The sequence below is a fragment of the Dendrobates tinctorius genome, unplaced genomic scaffold (assembly GCF_039654945.1).
Source record: "Dendrobates tinctorius isolate UK_male_01 unplaced genomic scaffold, ASM3965494v1 ptg000017l, whole genome shotgun sequence".
Classification (NCBI taxonomy): Eukaryota; Metazoa; Chordata; class Amphibia; order Anura; family Dendrobatidae; genus Dendrobates; species Dendrobates tinctorius.
In genome coordinates this window covers 18,707,241-18,728,433 of record NW_027361685.1, presented here as the reverse complement: position 1 = coordinate 18,728,433, position 21,193 = coordinate 18,707,241, and positions in this window count along the sequence as shown.

The window sequence follows — 21,193 nt, the reverse complement described above, 5'->3', positions numbered from 1 at the left end:
GATGAAACTGCAGGTTCGGCCCACCTGCCGTCAGACACACCACCGTACTATCAGGGGCCCTGTGCCAGTGCCGTCGCCGAGTGGGCCCCCCCTGCTTGCTCAGGATCACAGCAGTTGCAAGGTTGAAATACTTACCTCTCCCTGCTCCACCGCCATGACGTCTTCCGCGTTTCCTGACAGTGATATTCTGATCAGAGAGAGCAATGACATCACGTCTGTACGCCCTCTGCCTAAACAGCCAAGTGCAGTGTGATGGAAGATGGGGACGACGAGGAGTCCAGACTAGTACAGGGATTCCCTAGTGAGGAGAATTATTTCATTGTTTTCAATGTTGGGCACTGTAGGTGTGTTTCCTGTCCTCCTCTCACTGCCGACTGTTCTTCCCCATTGACTTACATTGGGTTTCGTGTTTCAGTCGGACCCCCGACTTTTCACTATAGTCGGCCGATTTCGTTCGACCCGACTTTTGCGAAAGTCAGGTTTCGCGAAACCCAACTCGACTCGAAAAAAGGCAAAGTCGCTCATATCTACCGAGGATCACAACCTGGCTTCATCTTCCAGAGTTGGTTACTCCACCTGTGGCACGCACACAGAGAGGAGGTAACAACAAGTGTAGGAAGATGACAGTTCATTGAGTCCATACAAGGTACAAGGTCAATTGATCTGAGGATCACAACCTGGCTCCAAACGTATTCATGGTTCAGTGATGGTCAATGGAGCAGATCTGTATTCTTCCAACCGAGGCTGAAAACCCCTAGGTTGTTTCCTATAGAATGATAGATCCATGTCCATTGTGATGATGTTGTGGCTGCTGTTCTGTCTCTTGTCTTTTGGATGTATAGATGTCTTGGCAGAATCTCTCTGGCTGTTTCTCTCTCTGTCTCTTTACACAGAGGCCTGTAACCTATTTTTAGACTTAACATGTGTCCCTCATTCAGTATTTCCATAAAGGGTAAGAATGGAGATGAGATCAAGTAGCATTACTTGATCATTTAAACTATTTGCATAGTTTTTCCCTCTCTGCTTTAGAAGTCAACAAACTGGCTCCATAACACAATGCATAATTAGCATATCAGCAAACATCACTAGTGATCAAGGATAAGTGCACAATAAAAGTCAATATTACTGGCTTACACAAACAAAAGTCTGTTTTCCTGACCAACTAGAAATCAACACTTAAATTTAAAGCCAACATACAGATAACATTCTATTATTCTTCGTTTGCTAAAAAATAGTCGTCTGGTTAATTAAGGAACAATGCTGTATGTCTTCACAATGCCAAAAGAAAATAAAAATGTTTTTAAAAATATAAAAAAATATAAAAGTTCAAATCACCCCCTTTCGCCCCCATTCAAACTAAAACAATACAAAGAAAATAAAACATATACATATTTGGTATCACCGCATTCAGAATCGCTTGATCTATCAATTTGAAAAAATAATTAAACCAATCGCTAAACGGCGTAACGAGAAAAACCCAAACGCCAGAATTACCGTATTTTTCGGACCATAAGACGCACTTTTTTCCCAAAAATTTTTGGGAGAAAATGGGTGATGCGTCTTATGGTTGCAATATACTAACCTCCGATCATGGCTGGAGGCTGGTGCAGGGCTCTGTGGTGTGGTGGCGGGCTGTGCTCCGGTGCAGTGGCAGCGGCTCTCTGTGCTCCGTGGGGGGCTCCGCCGACATTTCCTCAAAGCCCGGGAACATGGACGCCAGGAAGATGACCGCCGATCCGGGGACGGCGCATGCTCAGGTTCAGATCTCGTTGCCAAGATTTGAATCTCGTCTCCCGAGATCTCGGGACGAGATCTGAACCTGAGCATGCGCCATCCCAGGACCAGCAGCCATCTTCCCGGCGTCCATGTTCCCGGGGGCCACCGCAACATGGCAGCAGCCAGCAATGGATTTGAGGGGGCCTCCGGGCTTTGAAGAAATGCCGGCGTAGCCGATGCTCCTGCATCGGAGCCGCCACCACTGCACCAGAGCACAGCCCGCTGCCAGCACCACACTACTGTGCCCACCTACCCCAGCACAGCCCAGCTTCCTCAGCACAGCTCACCTGCCCCAGCACAGCCCACCTGCCCCAGCACAGCACAGATGCCCCAGCACAGCCCACCTGCCGCAGCAAAGCCCACGAGCCCCAGCACAACCAACCTGCCCCAGCACAGCCCAACTGCCCCAGCACAGAGCCGCCACCACCGCACCAGCCTGGACCACTGAATGACCCCTGTGACCACTCCTCCACCTGTGCCGGATCGCTTCCCTGGTAAGCTGAATTCGGACTGTAAGACGGACCCCATTTGACACATTATTGTTTTTTTCTCTATTTTCCTTCTGAAAATTTGGGGTGCATCTTATAGTGTTTTTTTGATCACTGCAACATAGCACAAGAAAATTTGGGGTGCATCTTATAGTGTTTTTTTGATCACTGCAACATAGCACAAGATCGTATCTGCATCAAAATGGTATCCATTAAAAAAGTTAGCTCGGCACACAAAAAATAAACCTTCACCCAACCCAAGATCATGAAAAATGGAGACGCGACAAGTATCAGAAAATGGTGCAATTCTTTTATACTTTACCTAATAAAGTTGAGTTATTTTTACTGATAAATGTTTGTTTTGGGTCATTTATTTTCTGCTGGTATTTGGTTTATTCTATAAAACTCCCATATAATATTCTCACCTTGAATTTATTCTATAAAACTCTCATATAATATTCTCACCTTGAACGCACGCCGTGTTCTTGGCTCTTTTGAGGTTTTTATGTCATGTGAGCCCTGTGCCCAATCAGCGCTGATGTCACTGTCCCCACTTTCGGACAAATCAAGCATCATGAGGCCGTCAGAGAGCAGCTGCAGCCCTGGCTTCCTGTTGAAGTTCAATATGTCCGAAGGAACAGTGAAGCTGCCGGTGATTGGGTGCAGGGCTCGTGTGATGTGAGAACCTCACATAAGCCCCGGGACAGTGAGTCTCCACACCGCTGAAGTGGAGCCGGAACGCCAGCGGAGTGTGAGTGTTTTTATTTTAAAGAGGCCAAACATGAGGAAGGAGTTCACTGAGAAAAAAAAAGATATATATACCGTATTTTGTGGAGTATAAGACACACCGGTTCTAGTGCAGGAAATTAGGAAAAAAAAATAAAGCAAACAATGTGGTCAATTCTGTACCTAATACAGTATGCCTTATCCTGGTATATATGGTCCCCTCACCCCCATCCTGATACACATGGTAATCTCATTCCTACCCTGGTGTACATGGATCCCTCATCCCTATCCTAGTATGCATGGCCCCCTCATCCCTATCCTGGTATGCATGGATGCCTCATCCCTATCCTAGTATGCATGGCCCCCTCATCCCTATCCTGGCAGGAATGATCGCCCTCATCCCTATACTAGTATGCATGGCCCCATTCCTATCCTGGTATGCTGGGTTCCCCGTCTCATCGTAGTTTATACGGCCCCATCCCTATTGCCCCCACCCCCATTCTCATATACATGGCCCCACCAGAAAACATTAAAAAAATTTACACTTACCTACCCGGCGCTCCCTCACGGCATCCTGCTCCGTTGCCAGCAACTGCTTTATGATTGTAAGCAGCACATGGCAGGGACGTCATGCACTGCTCACAAGCAGAGCACAGGTGCTGGAGTAGTCACCGGGACTGTTCATCGGAGATCGTGGAGAGTATTCATTGCTCTTCAGTAGTGCGCAGTGTCAGCCAACGGCTTCATGCTGCTGCTGGCGGTCACGTGTGCCGCTACTTAAGAGAAATCAATATTCATTGGATTCATTCATTCATCAGGAGACTATTAAATATTGAACTATATCCAAGCGGAACTAGACGAAGAAAACCCTAAATTCATGTATCATGTTATCCAAAACAGTCAGAAAACTAGCCACATATTGGCAGATCCCAGACCTCAGACTATATACTGTGTAAGTTTATAAGCCACTCCAGTGTCAGGAATAGATAGTATGTGAAAATACAGTATAATTCTTGTGTTTTTCTCCTATAGGGACTGCCCTAGTTTGGTAATGTAACTGCTGTTAATTAGTAGTGCAGACAAATTGTCCTAGACTAAACTCAGTCTTCAGACGGCCCAATATGTACCACTCAGGGAAAACTTACCTGCTCCAAAGATCATTAGCAGCTTCTAACTAATGGCCATGCTGCGGTCTGTCAGGGAACGAGTGCAATATCGTTATAAAGACTAGGGATATGTGCAGTCATAATGTCTGGGAGATCTGTGCCATTATTTAGTATGAATATGGAAATTATCTCTGAAAATTAAGTGTTCCCTGAGTGGTATATACGGTATTTTCACATACTATCTATTCCTGACACTGGAGGGGCTTATAAACTTACACAGTATATAGTCTGAGGTCTGGGGTCGGCTAGCTATTACAAAAGAGCAAACAGATATTTGAAGCTGCTGGTGCTTCTGGAGTCCCTCGAACCTTAAGGTGTAGGATCCTTCAAAGGCTTGCTGTGGTGCATAAACCTACTATTCAGCCACCCTTAAACAGTGCTCACAAGCAGAAACGGTTGCAGTGGGCCCAGACATACATGAAGACTAATTTTCAAACAGTCTTGTTTACTGATGACTGTCGAGCAACCCTGGATGGTCCAGATGGATGGAGTGGTGGATAGCTGGTGGATGGCCACCATGTCCCAACAAGGCTGCGACATCATCAAGGAGGTGGAGGAGTCAAGTTTTGGGCCGAAATCATGGGGAAACAGCTGGTAGGGCCCTTTAAGGTTCCTGAAGGTGTGAAAATGACCTCTGCAAAGTACACTGTTCAAAAAAATAAAGGGAACACTTAAACAACAGAATATAACTCCAAGTAAATCAAACTTCTGTGAAATCAAACTGTCCAGTTAGGAAGCAACACTGATTGACAATCAATTTCACATGCTGTTGTGCAAATGGAATAGACAACAGATGGAAATTATCGGCAATTATCAAGGCACCCTCAATAAAGGAGTGATTCTGCAGGTGGGAACCACAGGCCACATCTTAGTACCAATGCTTTCTGGCTGATGTTTTGGTCACTTTTGAATGTTGGTTGTGCTTTCACACTCGTGGTAGCATGTGACAGACTCTACAACCCACACAAGTGGCTCAGGTAGTGCAGCTCATCCAGGATGGCACATTAATGGGAGCTGTGGCAAGAAGGTTTGCTGTGTCTGTCAGCATAGTGTCCAGAGGCTGGAGGCACTACCAGGAGACAGGCCAGTACACCAGGAGACATGGAAGGGGCCGTAGGAGGGCAACAACCCAGCAGCAGGACCGCTACCTCAGCCTTTGTGCAAGGAGGAACAGGAGGAGCACTGCCAGAGCCCTGCAAAATGATCTTCAGCAGGCCACAAATGTGCATGTGTCTGCACAAACGGTTAGAAACCGACTCAATGAGGATGGTCTGAGTGCCCGACATCCACAGATGGGGGTTGAGCTCACAGCCCAACACTGTGCGGCCCTCCAAAGAAATGCCACCCCACACCATAGAATCATAGAATCGTAGAGTTGGAAGGGACCTCCTGGGCCATCTGGTCCAACCCCCTGCTCAAAGCAGGATTCGCTAAATCATCCCAGTCAGATGTCTGTCCAGCCTCTGTTTGAAGACTTCCATTGAAGGAGAACTCACCACTTCTCATGGCAGCCTGTTCCACTCATTGATCACTCTAACTGTCAAAAAGTTTTTTCTAATATCTAATCTGTGTCTCCTCCCATTCAGTTTCATCCCATTGCTTCTAGTCTTTCCTTGTGCAAATGAGAATAAAGTTGATCCTTCTACAATGTGACAGCCCTTTAGATATTTGTAGACAGCTATTAAGTCTCCTCTCAGTCTTCTCTTTTGCAAACTAAACATTCCCAAATCCTGCAACCTTTCCTCATAAGACAGGGTTTGCAGACCGGTCACCATTCCAGTCGCTCTTTTCTGAACTTGCTCCAGTTTGTTGATGTCGTTTGTAAAATGTGGTGCCCAAAACGGGACACAATATTCCAGATGAGGCCTGACCAAAGAGGAGTAGAGGGAAATAATGACTTCACGTGATCTAGACTGTATGCTTCTGTTAATACATCCTAGAATTGCATTTGCCTTTTTTGCTGCTGCATCACACTGTTGACTCATATTCAGTCTGTGATCTATTAGTAGAATCATAGAATCGTAGAGTTGGAAGGGACCTCCTGGGCCATCTGGTTCAACCTCCTGCTCAAAGCAGGATTCGCTAAATCATCCCAGTTAGATGTCTGTCCAGCCTCTGTTTGAAGACTTCCATTGAAGGAGAACTCACCACTTCTCGTGGCAGCCTGTTCCACTCATTGATCACTCTAACTGTCAAAAAGTTTTTTCTAATATCTAATCTGTGTCTCCTCCCATTCAGCTTCATCCCATTGCTTCTAGTCTTTCCTTGTGCAAATGAGAATAAAGTTGATCCTTCTACAATGTGACAGCCCTTTAGATATTTGTAGACAGCTATTAAGTCTCCTCTCAGTCTTCTCTTTTGCAAACTAAACATTCCCAAATCCTGCAACCTTTCCTCATAAGACAGGGTTTGCAGACCGGTCACCATTCTGGTCGCTCTTTTCTGAACTTGCTCCAGTTTGTTGATGTCTTTTTTAAAATGTGGTGCCCAAAATTGGACACAATATTCCAGATGAGGTCTGACCAAAGAGGAGTAGAGGGAAATAATTACTTCACGTGATCTAGACTGTATGCTTCTGTTAATACATCCTAGAATTGCATTTGCCTTTTTTGCTGCTGCATCACACTGTTGACTCATATTCAGTCTGTGATCTATTAGTATACCCAAGTCTTTTTCACATGTGCTGTCACTTAGCCCTATTCCTCCCATTCTATATATGCTTTTTTCATTTTTATTGCCCAGATGTAGTACTTTGCATTTCTCCCTGTTAAAAACCATTCTGTTAGTTGCTGCCCACTTCTCCAGTTTATTTAAATCTTTTTGAATCCTCTCTCTCTCTTCTCTAGTATTAGCTATCCCTCCTAGCTTTGTGTCATCAGCAAATTTAATCAGTTTACCCTCAATTCCTTCATCTAAATCGTTGATAAAGGTGTTGAACAATACAGGGCCCAGGACAGAGCCCTGTGGTACCCCACTTGAGACATTCTTCCAACTGGATGTGCAGCCATTTACGACCACTCTTTGGGTCCGATCACTAAGCCAGTTATGAATCCACCTAACAGTTGCCTTGTCCATTCCATACTTAGTCATTTTTTCAATAAGGATTGTATGAGAGACTTTGTCAAATGCTTTGCTGAAGTCAAGATATACTATATCTACAGCATTTCCTTGATCCACCCAATTAGTAATACCATCATAGAAGGAAATTAAATTAGTCTGACATGACTTATTAGTTACAAACCCATGCTGACTCTGTTTAATCACTTCATTCTTATCCAGGTATTGACATACATGTTGTTTAATAATTTGTTCAAAGATCTTTCCTGGTATAGAAGTCAGACTCACCGGCCTATAGTTGCCTGGGTCCACCTTCTTCCCCTTTTTGAAGATAGGAACAACATTTGCTCTTCTCCAGTCTTCTGGGACTTCTCCTGTTCTCCAAGAATTTTCAAAGATTATGGAGAGGGGTTCAAAAATTTCTTCTGCTATCTCCTTCAGTACTCTGGGGTGTAATTCATCTGGACCTGGAGACTTGAATACATTTAGGTTAGCTAAGTGTTTCCTCACTATCTTTCTGTTTATAGATATCCTGGATTCTTCTATTCCCTTAATAGGACAGTGAATAACAGTTGATGTTACATTTCCTTTCTGAGAGAAAACAGATGCAAAATAGGAATTTAAAAGTTCAGCCTTCTCAACATCCTGTCTTACCATTTCATCATTTTCATCCTGTAAAAATCCTATAGCATCTTTGACTTTTCTTTTACTTTTGACATATCCCCAAAATCCTTTATTATTGCTTTTGACATCTCTTGCAAGCCTCAATTCATTTTCAGCTTTAGATAATCTGATTTGTGCCTTGCAGGTTCTGCAGACAGCATTATATTCTTCTTTAGATATGCCTCCTTCTTTCCATTTTATAAACATTTTTTGCTTCCTTTTTAGCATGTGCTTAAGTTCTGTGTTCATCCATCCTGGTTTCCTTAAATGCTTCCTATTCTTCCCTCTTTTCGGAATTGTTAACAACTGTGCTTTGAGAATTTCATTTTTCAAGATTTCCCATCCTTCCTGGACATTTTTGTCTTTAAGGATATCCAGCCATTGGATCCCTCCAATTCTCTTTCTGAATCCCTTAAAATCTGCCTTTCTGAAATCTAACCTTGACGTCTGAGTCTTCACAGGTCTTCCGCCTCTAGTTATCCAAAATTCTAAAATAGCATGGTCGCTACCTCCTAGGGTCCCAGCCACTTTTACCTCCTCAACCATTTCCTCCCTGTTTATAAGGATTAGATCCAAGGTAGCAGTTCCCCTTGTTTTCTCCTTTACCTTTTGGAAGATAAAGTTGTCAGCAAGAGAGGATAAGAATTTCCTTGACCTGTTAGTTTTGCCTGAGAGAGATTCCCAACAAATGTCTGGATAGTTGAAATCTCCCATGACAACTATGTCATATTTTTTGGAGAACTTGGCCATTTGATGCATAAAGAGTTCATCCATATCTTCAGCTTGCACAGGCGGCCTGTAATAAATGCCTACAATGGTGTCCTTTCCATTGTTCTGTCCTTGTATTCTTACCCAAACAGTTTCCACAGAACTCCCAGTCTCTGAAGCTTCAATCTCTGTGCAGATATACGCATTTCTAACATACAATGCGACACCCTCTCCTCGTTTATCAAGTCTGTTTCTTGCAAATAAGTTGTATCCTTCTAGTCTTGTATTCCAATCATGTGTATTGTCCCACCAAGTTTCAGTGATTCCAATGACATCATATTTCTTTTCCTGTGTTAGTAGTTCCAATTCTCCTTGTTTGTTGCCCATGCTTTGTGCATTAGTATAGAAACATTTTAGTTTGTGATTGGTTTCTCTTTCTCCAATATTTTTTTTAATTAGATTCTTTCGTCTTTGTTCTTCCTTTCCACTTCTAATAGCAGAGTTCTCAGTAGCATTTGTCAGGTGTATGGCTTTTTCTGGTCTTTTGCTTCCCTTCCCATGTTGTTCTAGTTTAAAGCTCTCCTTACAAGTGTAGCAAGGCGACTTCCAAATACCTGCTTTCCAGTCTTCGTAAGGTGCACCCCATCTCTAGCAAGTAGTCCATCGTATAAGTAGTTCACTCCGTGATCCAGAAATCCAAATCGTTGCTGACTTAGTATACCCAAGTCTTTTTCACATGTGCTGTCACTTAGCCCTATTCCTCCCATTCTGTATATGCTTTTTTCATTTTTATTGCCCAGATGTAGTACTTTGCATTTCTCCCTGTTAAAAACCATTCTGTTAGTTGCTGCCCACTTCTCTAGTTTATTTATATCTTTTTGAATCCTCTCTCTTCTCTAGTATTAGCTATCCCTCCTAGCTTTGTGTCATCAGCAAATTTAATCAGTTTACCCTCAATTCCTTCATCTAAATCAATGATAAAGATGTTGAACAATACAGGGCCCAGGACAGAGCCCTGTGGTACCCCACTTGAGACATTCTTCCAACTGGATGTGCAGCCATTTACGACCACTCTTTGGGTCCGATCACTAAGCCAGTTATGAATCCACCTAACAGTTGCCTTGTCCATTCCATACTTAGTCATTTTTTCAATAAGGATTGTATGAGAGACTTTGTCAAATGCTTTGCTGAAGTCAAGATATACTATATCTACAGCATTTCCTTGATCCACCCAATCAGTGATTCCGTCATAGAAGGAAATTAAGTTAGTCTGACATGACTTATTAGTTACAAACCCATGCTGACTCTGTTTAATCACTTCATTCTTATCCAGGTACTGACATACATGTTGTTTAATAATTTGTTCAAAGATCTTTCCTGGTATAGAAGTCAGACTCACCGGCCTATAGTTGCCTGGGTCCACCTTCTTCCCCTTTTTGAAGATAGGAACAACATTTGCTCTTCTCCAGTCTTCTGGGACTTCTCCTGTTCTCCAAGAATTTTCAAAGATTATGGAGAGGGGTTCAAAAATTTCTTCTGCTATCTCCTTCAGTACTCTGGGGTGTAATTCATCTGGACCTGGAGACTTGAATTCATTTAGGTTAGCAAAGTGTTTCCTCACTATCTTTCTGTTTATAGATATCCTGGATTCTTCTATTCCCTTAATAGGACAGTGAAGAACAGTTGATGTTACATTTCCTTTCTGAGAGAAAACAGATGCAAAATAGGAATTTAAAAGTTCGGCCTTCTCAACATCCTGTCTTACCATTTCATCATTTTCATCCTGTAAAAATCCTATAGCATCTTTGACTTTTCTTTTACTTTTGACATATCCCCAAAATCCTTTATTATTGCTTTTGACATCTCTTGCAAGCCTCAATTCATTTTCAGCTTTAGCTAATCTGATTTGTGCCCTGCAGGTTCTGCAGACAGCATTATATTCTTCTTTAGATATGCCTCCCTCTTTCCATTTTATAAACATTTTTTTCTTCCTTTTTAGCATGTGCTTAAGTTCTGTGTTCATCCATCCTGGTTTCCTTAAATGCTTCCTATTCTTCCCTCTTTTCGGAATTGTTAACAACTGTGCTTTGAGAATTTCATTCCATTACTGACCTACTGCCAAAGTGGTCATGCTGAAGGATGTTGCAGATAGCAGATCGCTCTCCACGGCATCTCCAGACTCTGCCACGTCTGTCACATGTGCTCAGTGTGAACCTGCTTTCATCTGTGAAGAGCACAGGGCACCAGTGGCGGACTTGCCAATCCTGGTGTTCTGTGGCAAATGCCAAGCGTCTTGCACGGTGTTGGGCTGTGAGCACAACCACCATCTGTGGATGTCGGGCACTCAGACCATCCTCATGGAGTTGGTTTTTAACCATTTGTGCAGACACATGCACATTTGTGGCCTGCTGGAGGTCATTTTGCAGGGCCCTGGCAGTGCTCCTCATGTTCCTCCTTGCACAAAGGCTGAGGTAACGGTCCTGCTGCTGGGTTGTTGCCCTCCTACAGCACCCTCCACATCTCCTGGTGTACTGGCCTGTCTCCTGGTAGCGCCTTCAGCTTCTAGACACTACGCTGACAGACACAGCAAACCTTCTTGCCACAGCTCGCATTGATGTGACATCCTGGATGAGCTGCACTACCTGAGCCACTTGTGTGGGTTGTAGAGTCCGTCTCATGCTACCATGAGTGTGAAAGCACAACCAACATTCAAAAGTGACCAAAACATCAGCCAGAAAGCATTGGTACCGAGATGTGGTCTGTGGTCCCCACCTGCAGAACCACTCCTTTATTGAGGGTGTCTTGATAATTGCCAATAATTTCCATCTGTTGTCTATTCCATTTGCACAACAGCATGTGAAATTGATTGTCAATCAGTGTTGCTTCCTAAGTGGACAGTTTGATTTTGCAGAAGTTTGATTTACTTGGAGCTATATTCTGTTGTTTAAGTGTTCCCTTTAATTTTCTGAGCAGTGTATATACTTCGTAAGTTTATAAGCCCCTCCAGTGTCAGGAATAGATAGTATGTGAAAATACCGTATATACCACTCAGGGAACACTTTACTTTCAGAGATAATTTCCATATTCATACTAAATGACGGCACAGATGTTCCTGACATTATGGTTTCACATATCCCTAGTCTTTATAATAATATTGCACTCATTCCCTGACAGACTGCAGCATGGCCATTAGTTAGAAGCTGCTAATGATCTTTGGAGCAGGTACGTTTTCCCTGAGTGGTACATATTGGGCCGTCTGAAAACTGAGTTTAGTCTAGGACAATTTGTCTGCACTACTAATTAACAGCAGTTGCATTACCAAACTAGGGCAGTCCCTATAATAATAATAATAATAATAATAATAAATTTTATTTTTATAGCGCCGACATATTCCGCAGCACTTTACATTTCAGAGGGGATTCGTACAGACAATAGACATTACAGCATAACAATAATCATACAGTAGATTATAACAAATACCAAGAGGAAAGAGGGCCCTGCTCGCAAGCTTACAGTCTATGAGGAAAGAGGGAGACACGAAAGGTGGGTGGTAACAGTTGCCCTGATTGTATGGACCAGCCATAATGTTAAGTGTGTGACAGTACAGACACAGAGGGCTAATGGATGCATAAAGCATGTGGGAACATGATGCGAGGAACCTGGTTATGGTAAAACTTTTGGCTGTGCCACACAGGGATAGATTAGGTTAATGTGTTGAGGCGATAGGCCAGTCTGAATAAATGCGTTTTTAGGGCACGCTTAAAATTGTGGGGATTGGGGACTAATCGTTTTGACCTGGGAAGTGCATTCCAAAGAATTGGCGCGGCACGTGTAAAGTCTTGGAGACGGGAGTGGGAGGTTCTGACTATTGAGGATACCAACCTCAGGTCATCAGCAGAACGGAGGGCGCGGGTAGGGTGGTAGACTGAAACAAGGGAGGAGATGTAGGGTGGTGCTGAGCCATGGAGGGCTTTGTGGGTGAGGGTAATAAGTTTATACTGAATTCTGGAGTGGATGGGTAGCCAGTGTATATAGGAGAAAAACACAACAATTATACTGTATTGTCACATACTATCTATTCCTGACACTGGAGGGGCTTATAAACTTACGAATTATACAGTTTGAAGCCTGGGATCTGCCAATATGTGGCTAGTTTTCTGACTGTTTCGGATAACATGATACATGATTTTAGTTTTTTTGTCTAGTCTCGCTTGAATATAGGTCAATATTAAATAGTCTCCTGATGAGTCGCCTTTTGTGAGGACGATGAAACCCGTTGACATGAGAGTCTAGGAGAGTGAGTGTGTATACGTCACCTCACCCTGTATACTGAGATGTGGGGTATATGCTTTTTCTATTGGTCACCTACTGACTGACCTTCAGGGGGTCAATTATGGGTATAGATTTACATTTGGAATTAATAAAGTTTAGTTTTATCCTTTTTTTAGCAAACATGAGGAATGACAAGAAACAACCCATTTATGAAGATTCAATTTTGGCTAAAACTATTCCAACATTATGAACATAAAAAAGGCTTCTCCCCTATGTGACATCTCTAATGTTTATTAACAGTTGATTTCCAAGTAAAATATTTCCCACATTAAGAAAATGAAAAAGGCTTCTCCTCTGTGTGACTGCTCTGATGTCTAACAAGAAGCGCTTTCCGGTTAAAATATTTCCCACATTCTGAACAGGAAAAAGGCTTCTCTCCTGTGTGGGTTCTTTGGTGTTCATCAAGATTCCCTTTCCGGTTAAAACATTTCCCACATTCTGAACAGGAAAAAGGCTTCTCTCCTGTGTGAGTTCTATGGTGATCAACCAAACTTTGCTTCCAGTTAAAACATTTCCCACATTCTGAACATTTAAAAGGCTTCTCCCCCGTGTGAGTTCTCTGATGTCTAACAAGAATCACTTTCCGGCTAAAATATTTCCCACATTCTGAACAGGAAAAAGGCTTCTCCCCTGTGTGAGTTCTATGGTGATTAACCAAATTTGATTTCTCATTAAAACATTTCCCACATTCTGAACAGGAAAAAGGCTTCTCCCCTGTGTGCGTTCTGTGGTGTGTAACAAAATGAGATTTCTCATTAAAACATTTCCCACATTCTGAACAGGAAAAAGGCTTCTCCCCTGTGTGCATTCTGTGGTGTGTAACAAAATGAGATTTCTCATTAAAACATTTCCCACATTCTGAACAGGAAAAAGGCTTCTCGCCTGTGTGAGTTCTATGGTGAGTAACAAAATTTGATTTACGTGCAAAACATTTCCCACATTCTGAACATGAAAAAGGCTTCTCCCCTGTGTGAGTTCTATGGTGAGTAACAAGCAGTGATTTACATGCAAAATACTTCCCACATTCTGAACATGAAAAAGGCTTCTCCCCTGTGTGAGTTCTATGGTGAGTAACAAGCAGTGATTTATGTGAAAAACACTTCCCACATTCTGAACATGAAAAAGGCTTCTCCCCTGTGTGAGTTCTATGGTGAGTAACAAGCCGTGATTTACGTGCAAAACACTTCCCACATTCTGAACATGAAAAAGGCTTCTCCCCTGTGTGAGTTCTATGGTGTATAACAAAATGTGATTTATGTGCAAAACATTTCCCACATTCTGAACAGGAAAAAGGCTTCTTTGCTAAAGGAGCAGTTTGTTTTTTAATGCCTCTTTTGTGACTTTGATTTTCCTTAGTAGTCAGTAATGAATCAGGAGATGGGACCTGTTTCATAGGATCAGATGACAGATCTTTGCTGTGAATGGATGATGATATATCTGGAGTAATGGCATTCACTTCAGTTGTATCTTGTAGGATCTCAAGATCATCAGATTTAAAAATTGAAGATGTCAGCTGTCCCTCTGATCTCCTGGTACAGTCATCTGCTAAGATAAAAAAAACAATTATTTTTAATAAAATATCCTTGAGTTTTATATTTTTGAACACTTCTACTTAAACTGTCCATAAAAATGGCAAGCTATGTAAAAAAGTTTAATTATTTACCAAGACAATGACAGTTCACAGTCTAATAGAAAACCTTGTTGGATGGACCAGTAGTGTGTGGTGTTCAACTGTTGGTTCATTCTGCCTCCCAAATATCGAATAAAAAGAAACCAATCAATGTTATGTAGGCGAAAATAATACCAATTCTCATCTCACAAAAAACAAGTCCCCACTCAGGTCCATCATTTGTCAATGGAAAAACAGATAAGGCAGGTTAGAGTTAATGCCAGTGGCGTATCTAGGGGGGGCAGCCGGGGCAGTTGCCCCGGGTGCAGCCAGCAGGGGGGTGCAGTCGGGCCGCCTAATGCAGCGGTCCGCAGTGTCCTCCCTGTCGGCTGCGTTCTGCCGCCCCCCGGCCTGGGAGTCGGCGGTTCTCTGTGTCAGCTGTCAAGCTGACAGCCGGCGCAGAGAAGGAGGCCGTGCCGTCTCCCAGGGAGCAATTGTACTGGCGTCTATACAGACGCCTGTACAATTGAAGCTCTGACCGCCGGGCCAGAGCGACGTCAGCATCGTGATCAGGTCATGTGATCACGCTGCTGACGTCACTCCCCGGTGCCCAAAGCAAACGCTGGTGGTAAGTGTGCTCCTCTGTGGAGCTGAAGAACCACCGAAGATGGGAGATGAGGGGGAGTTAATGAGTGGAGATAGGGGGGATTTGTAGAGGGGATGGCGGTTAATGTGTGGGGGTATTTAGAGTGGGGATGGGGGTTAATGTGTGTAGGGTTAATGAGTGGGGATGCCATGGGGTTAATGTGTGGGGGGATTTGGAGTGGAGATGGGGGTTATTTAATGTGATGGGGGTTAATGAGTGGGGATTGGGTTAATGTGTGCGGGGGTTAATGAATGGGGATGGGGGTTAATGTATGGGGGCGTTAATGAGTGGGGTTGGGGTTAATGTGTGGGGGTATTTGGAGTGCTGATGGGGGTTATTTAATGTGATGGGGGTTAATGAGTGTGGATTGGGTTAATGTGTGCGGGGGTTAATGAATGGGGATGGGGATTAATGTGTGGGGGCGTTAATGAGTGGGGATGGGGTTAATGTGTGGGGGTATTTGGAGTGCAGATGGTTATTTAATGTCTGGGGGGATTTGGAGTGGTGATGGTGTTAATGAGTGGGGATTGGGTTAATGTGTGTGGGGGTTAATGAATGGGGATGGGGGTTAATGTATGGGGGCGTTAATGAGTGGGGTTGGGGTTAATGTGCGGGGGTATTTGGAGTGCTGATGGGGGTTAATGAGTGGGGATTGGGTTAATGTGTGGGGGGATTTGGAGTGCGGATGGGGGGTTATTTAATGTGTGGGGGATTTGGAATGGGGATGGGGGTACTTAATGTATGTGGGGGATTGGGGATGGGGGGATTTAATGTGTGGGGAGATTTGAGGACACAAAATAAAGAGTATGTATGAGGAAACAGTATGGGGGTTGGGTGCAGACAGTAAGGGGAGCGAATGGGTTAATGTATGTGGATGGACACAGTATGGGGAGTCGGGGATATGTGTGAGCAGACAGTATAGCGAGTGAGGGGGTAAATATATGAGGAGACAGTATGGTGAACAGGTGGGATGCTAGAGGGGAATAGTGTGAGGTGACAGTATATTGCAGATATTTTTATTTAGGGGCATTATAATGACACTTCTATCTTTAAGGGCGTCGTGTGGAGATTTGCTGCAGAACACCGGAGAAGATGGACGTCTACAGAGACAGCTGTGGATGAGAAAACTCATCATGGGGTCTGGACAAGAAGAAGAAAAGGAGACCGACTGCAGAGACGACGTCATCTATAAGGTACTTGGATGTAAATGTTATTTGTGATACTGACTAATTCTCATGTTTTTATTTGTTAGGAACATTAAAGGGGTTGTCCAGGTTTGTGCTGAGTCTGCAGACATTCTATGTGACTGCAGACTTCTGAATTCTCACAGTGCTCACTGAACGCTGTCAGGATTCTCTCGTGCCGGTAATTTACATACATTCGGTCACATGCTGACTAGACATGTGTGGCCTCACTCAATGAAAATGAACAGAGCGAGGCCGGGCACGTCTAGTTGGAATGTGGCCAGAAGTATATAAATCACATACTTGTGCTGACATGACTGTACATCGGCAAGTGAGAATCCTAAAAGTGTGCAGTGCATTCATTGTGAGAATTCAGAAGCTGCAGTGTCAGGATTCAGCTCTGCAGGTTCCCGTGTCATCACACGGACACTTCACTCATATGCGACTCTCATACTTATGGTCCTGTGACAACGAGCTTCTCTTCCTGCTTCTCTCAGTTTTTTACTGAACATTGAGAGCATTAGGAGGAGCAGCTCGTGGGTACATGGCTAAGTGTGCAAGTCGCATATGTACTTGGGGGGGGGCGCCGAACCGAATTCTTGCCCCGGGTGCCAGAAAGCCTAGATACGCCTCTGGTTAATGCTATAGTTAGGATTACTGATATGCTAAAGTTAGGGTTAGGGTTTATTCTAAAGTTAGGGTTAGGCTAAAGAATTTTGCTTTTCTCAATTGTCTCCCCAATAATTTGGTCACATCAGTCATGTCAGAGTTTTCTATTTCCAGGAAAAAAAAATAAAAATGAATAAAATGGCCGGTCAGTTTCATGGTGCAGAGGAGGCTTATGCGCTTTTATGTTCTGACAGTGAAGAAAGTGCAGTGTCAGATGGCGATGTGGATTTCGAGGGCTTTAGTAGCAGCGACAGTGATAGCTCAGAAATGAGCAGTGATTCCGGTCCATCCTCACACACAAGGACCAGTACAACAAGAAGGACAAATAGCGCTTCTGGAGAAATGTCTCCAACTCAGGGAACAATGCCCAGTACTAGCGCTGTCCCTAGTGCTCGTGAATTGGCGCACACCAATGTCCAAGGGGCTTTGCCTCTTGATGTAGCATTTCCCAGATGGGAGACTTCGGATTCGGCTACTCCATTCATCCCTAATTTTAATGCCATTCCTGGTATAAATGTGGAGGTGGAAAAATTTGCACCAATTATTTTTTTAATTTGTTTCTGACAGATAGCTTGCTAGAGCATATTGTCCTACAAATTTATATGTGTCCCAATTCATCAGCCAGAATCCACGATCCTATTATGCTAGGTCACATTTATGGACAAACTAATGTCCTAGAAATGAAAACATTTTAGGACTTATATTCACTATGGGGCTTGTTAAAAAAATGAGCATTCTGTCCTATTGGTCCAACCACCCTGTTCCAGCCACCCCTATGTTTTCTTCTGTTCTTCTTAGGACCCGTTATGAAGGTTTTTCGCATTTATGAGGGGAAAGGTAGCCAACTAAACCCACCAGGATGCCCTACTTATCTGGGGACATCTGGAAAAATCGTTTGGGAGCTGATAACTCCATTTTTACAAGAAGGCTACAATCTGTATGTTGACAACTACTACACCAGCATACCCCTAATTAAAAGTCTGATTGTACATAACATAGGGGCTTGTGGGACCATTCGCAAAAACCATCACGGGTTTCCACGATCATTGGTCAAAAAAAAGTTCTGAAAGGGGCAGTCAGGGGCTTTACACAATGGAGAGCTGCTTGCCCTTAAGTATAAGGATAATAAAGATATCTTTATCCTGAGCTCGATCCACACAGATGCCACAAGGGCCACTGCAGACCAACAGGGATCCACTACTCCAAAACCTGTGTCTGACATTGAGTACCACAAATATATGGGGGTGTGGACCTTACAGATCAGGTTCTACAGCCATACCAGGTATCAAGAAAATCATATGTCTGGTATAAAAAGTTAGTCATGTATTTGTTTCAGGTGGCCACATATATTTCTTTTGTGTTATACAAAAAACCCGGAAATGCAGATACTTTCCTTGAGTATCAGGAAAAGGTCACTGAAAATCTTGTTTTTGAAAATGTTGTCCCCGCCAATCCTTTAGAATGTGAAGATGTGAGAAGACTCACTGAGCGACATTTTATTGCACTCATCCCAGTAACTGAAACAAGAAAGAACCCCCAGAGAAGATGTCATGTATGTTCCTAGAGAGGAATGAGGCATGATCCCCGCTATTATTACCCACAATGCCCATCACTGCCAGCCTTATGCCTCCATGACGGCTTTACAATCTCCCACACAGAACCGCGTTTTTGAACTGTTTTGACATTCAAGCATTTGGTTTATTTAGTGACAGACACATTTGAGTAGAGCTGACTTAAAGGGAATCTGTCCCCCTTTTTTGAGATATCATATAATGATATCTTTCAATTGTGTGTCACCTAAGGATTCTCTTAGTACTTTTGCTTCCCCCTGACCCCGCACCTTTCATGCATAAATACCTTTCTTATATCGGTTCAGATGTATGTAAACTGCCGCTGTCCGGTCCGCTGGGCGGGGCTTATTCACCTGCTCCCCCCTCCCTGTCTTGCTCTACACATTTCTTTTTGTGTAGAGCAAGACAGGGAGGGGGGAGCAGGTGAATAAGCCCCGCCCAGCGGACCGGACAGCGGCAGTTTACATACATCTGAACCGATATAAGAAAGGTATTTATGCATGAAAGGTGCGGGGTCAGGGGGAAGCAAAAGTACTAAGAGAATCCTTATGTGACACACAATTGAAAGATATCATTATAGGATATCTCAAAAAAGGGGGACAGATTCCCTTTAACAATTTCCAGGGGTAGGTGGGGTTAGAGGTATCCAGAGACACCAGCTGGGCACAATATGTTATTGTGAGGCTTAGAAAAAAATTACATCCAGCAAAATGTCACCGGTGATGGCGGCGCCTGCACAGTAGCGTCTATAAGTAAGACACAGAGGCTACTGGACAGGGGCCGCTGGTGACATTTTGCTGGATGTATTTTTTTTCTAAGGCCGGGGTCACACTAACCGACGCAAAATACGGTCAGTATTTTACATGCGTAATACGGATGAATGACCCCTAAATAGTGCTCCGTATGTCATCTGTAATCAAGGTGTGGTTGCGTATTTTGCGCATGTAAGCATCCGTATGGCGAGATTTTCTCGCAGGCTTGCAAAATGGACATATAATGGAGCCCTATGACAGGGTTTCTAACAGAAACCAAAGAATAGATATATACTCATAGAATGCATATATATATATATGTGTGTCTCAATGACATGTGTGTATATATATATATATAATGTATTCTATGTGTGTATATCTATTCTTTCGTTTCTTTATTAAGCCTGTCAGTGTGATTTTACTGTATAGCGCACTGAATTGCCGGCTTTTCTAAAAGACACCGGGTGCGTATTTCTCGCAAGTCACATGTGTGGTCCGTGTGTAAACCGTATTTTTTGCGCACCCATAGACTTGCATTGGCGTATTACGGCCGTAGTACGCTGACAGTCCCAGCATGCTGTGATTGGCACGGAGCGTAGAATACGGATGAGAAATATACGGCTGGTGCGAGGGACCCCATAGAGAATCATTGGTCCGCATCTAATGCGTGCTTTTAGTGCCTCTCACTCGGCCGTATTCCTCGCCAGTGTGACCCCGGCCTAACCCCACAATAGCCACAATATTATAGGCATTATCACCAATAATATCAATGCTATTATATGCATTATGTAATAATGGGGGCAGGTCAGTGAGGGGTCAGCGACCTGTCATAAGCCAATACAGATGAATATGTAGTCAGAGCACCACATAAAGCCCCGCCCACAGCCCCGCCCACAGCCCCGCCCCAGAGCACGAGAATCTCATTACTGAAAACTACAAATACAGATTACACAACAGTAAACCAGAGTTGCCCTCATTTATGGTGGACCATTGGAGCTACTATGGATCCTGAGCAGAAGATTAGAGAAAATAATATTGCTCCCCATTTCAGGAGAGATTGTGCAGTAATCTGAATTCCTTAGGATCAAAAACAATGTAATTTATGACGTGGAGTGACTCCATGACACCAGGGCTGGAGCCAACACATCTCCTGCAGGCGGGAATAAATGTATATTACAGCCATCAGCCACGCACAGCTTAGAGATCTATCATGGCACAGGTGGAATGTTTGTCCTGTAGATTATCACAATCCTCCTGGAAGTTAGTTGGTTTTAAAACAAATTGAAAAGTCAGGATAAAGGGAAACTCTGCTGTTATTGGACAGAAATTCACACTTGGCCTCACTGCACATTTACTGTTGTCGCTCATAAAAGGGAAGTTTGGCCAGAAAGACTGGACCTGGTCTTGTAGGGACCATGAGACATTCAGCAGCACAGAAGGGAGAGAAGATTCATCCGATAAGATCTCAGGGATCTAGGAAGCCAACAGCATCATTACCCTCCGCTTTCTCTTACAGGCCCAGCATAAGATTTTTCTTCAAGTGATTTTCTATCTTGTCAGCACATTCTACGTACACTGTCATTTGGCTTTATAGTTACAGATCTGGGCAGGTAACGGTCAGCGTCTCCTAATGTGAAGGAGAGAATGGCTGATGAAATCAATTATTAACCCTTATATAAGTCAGTTCAGATATGGTGTACCAAGATGGCGTCTGTGTCTTCAGACAACACTCTGGAAGGAATCCTTGGAATGCAGAAGCTGAGATACTGGATACCATATATGGAAGTGAAGCTGAAATGGACCTATCATAGACTGACACTGGCTACTCAGGAGATTGTGTGACACC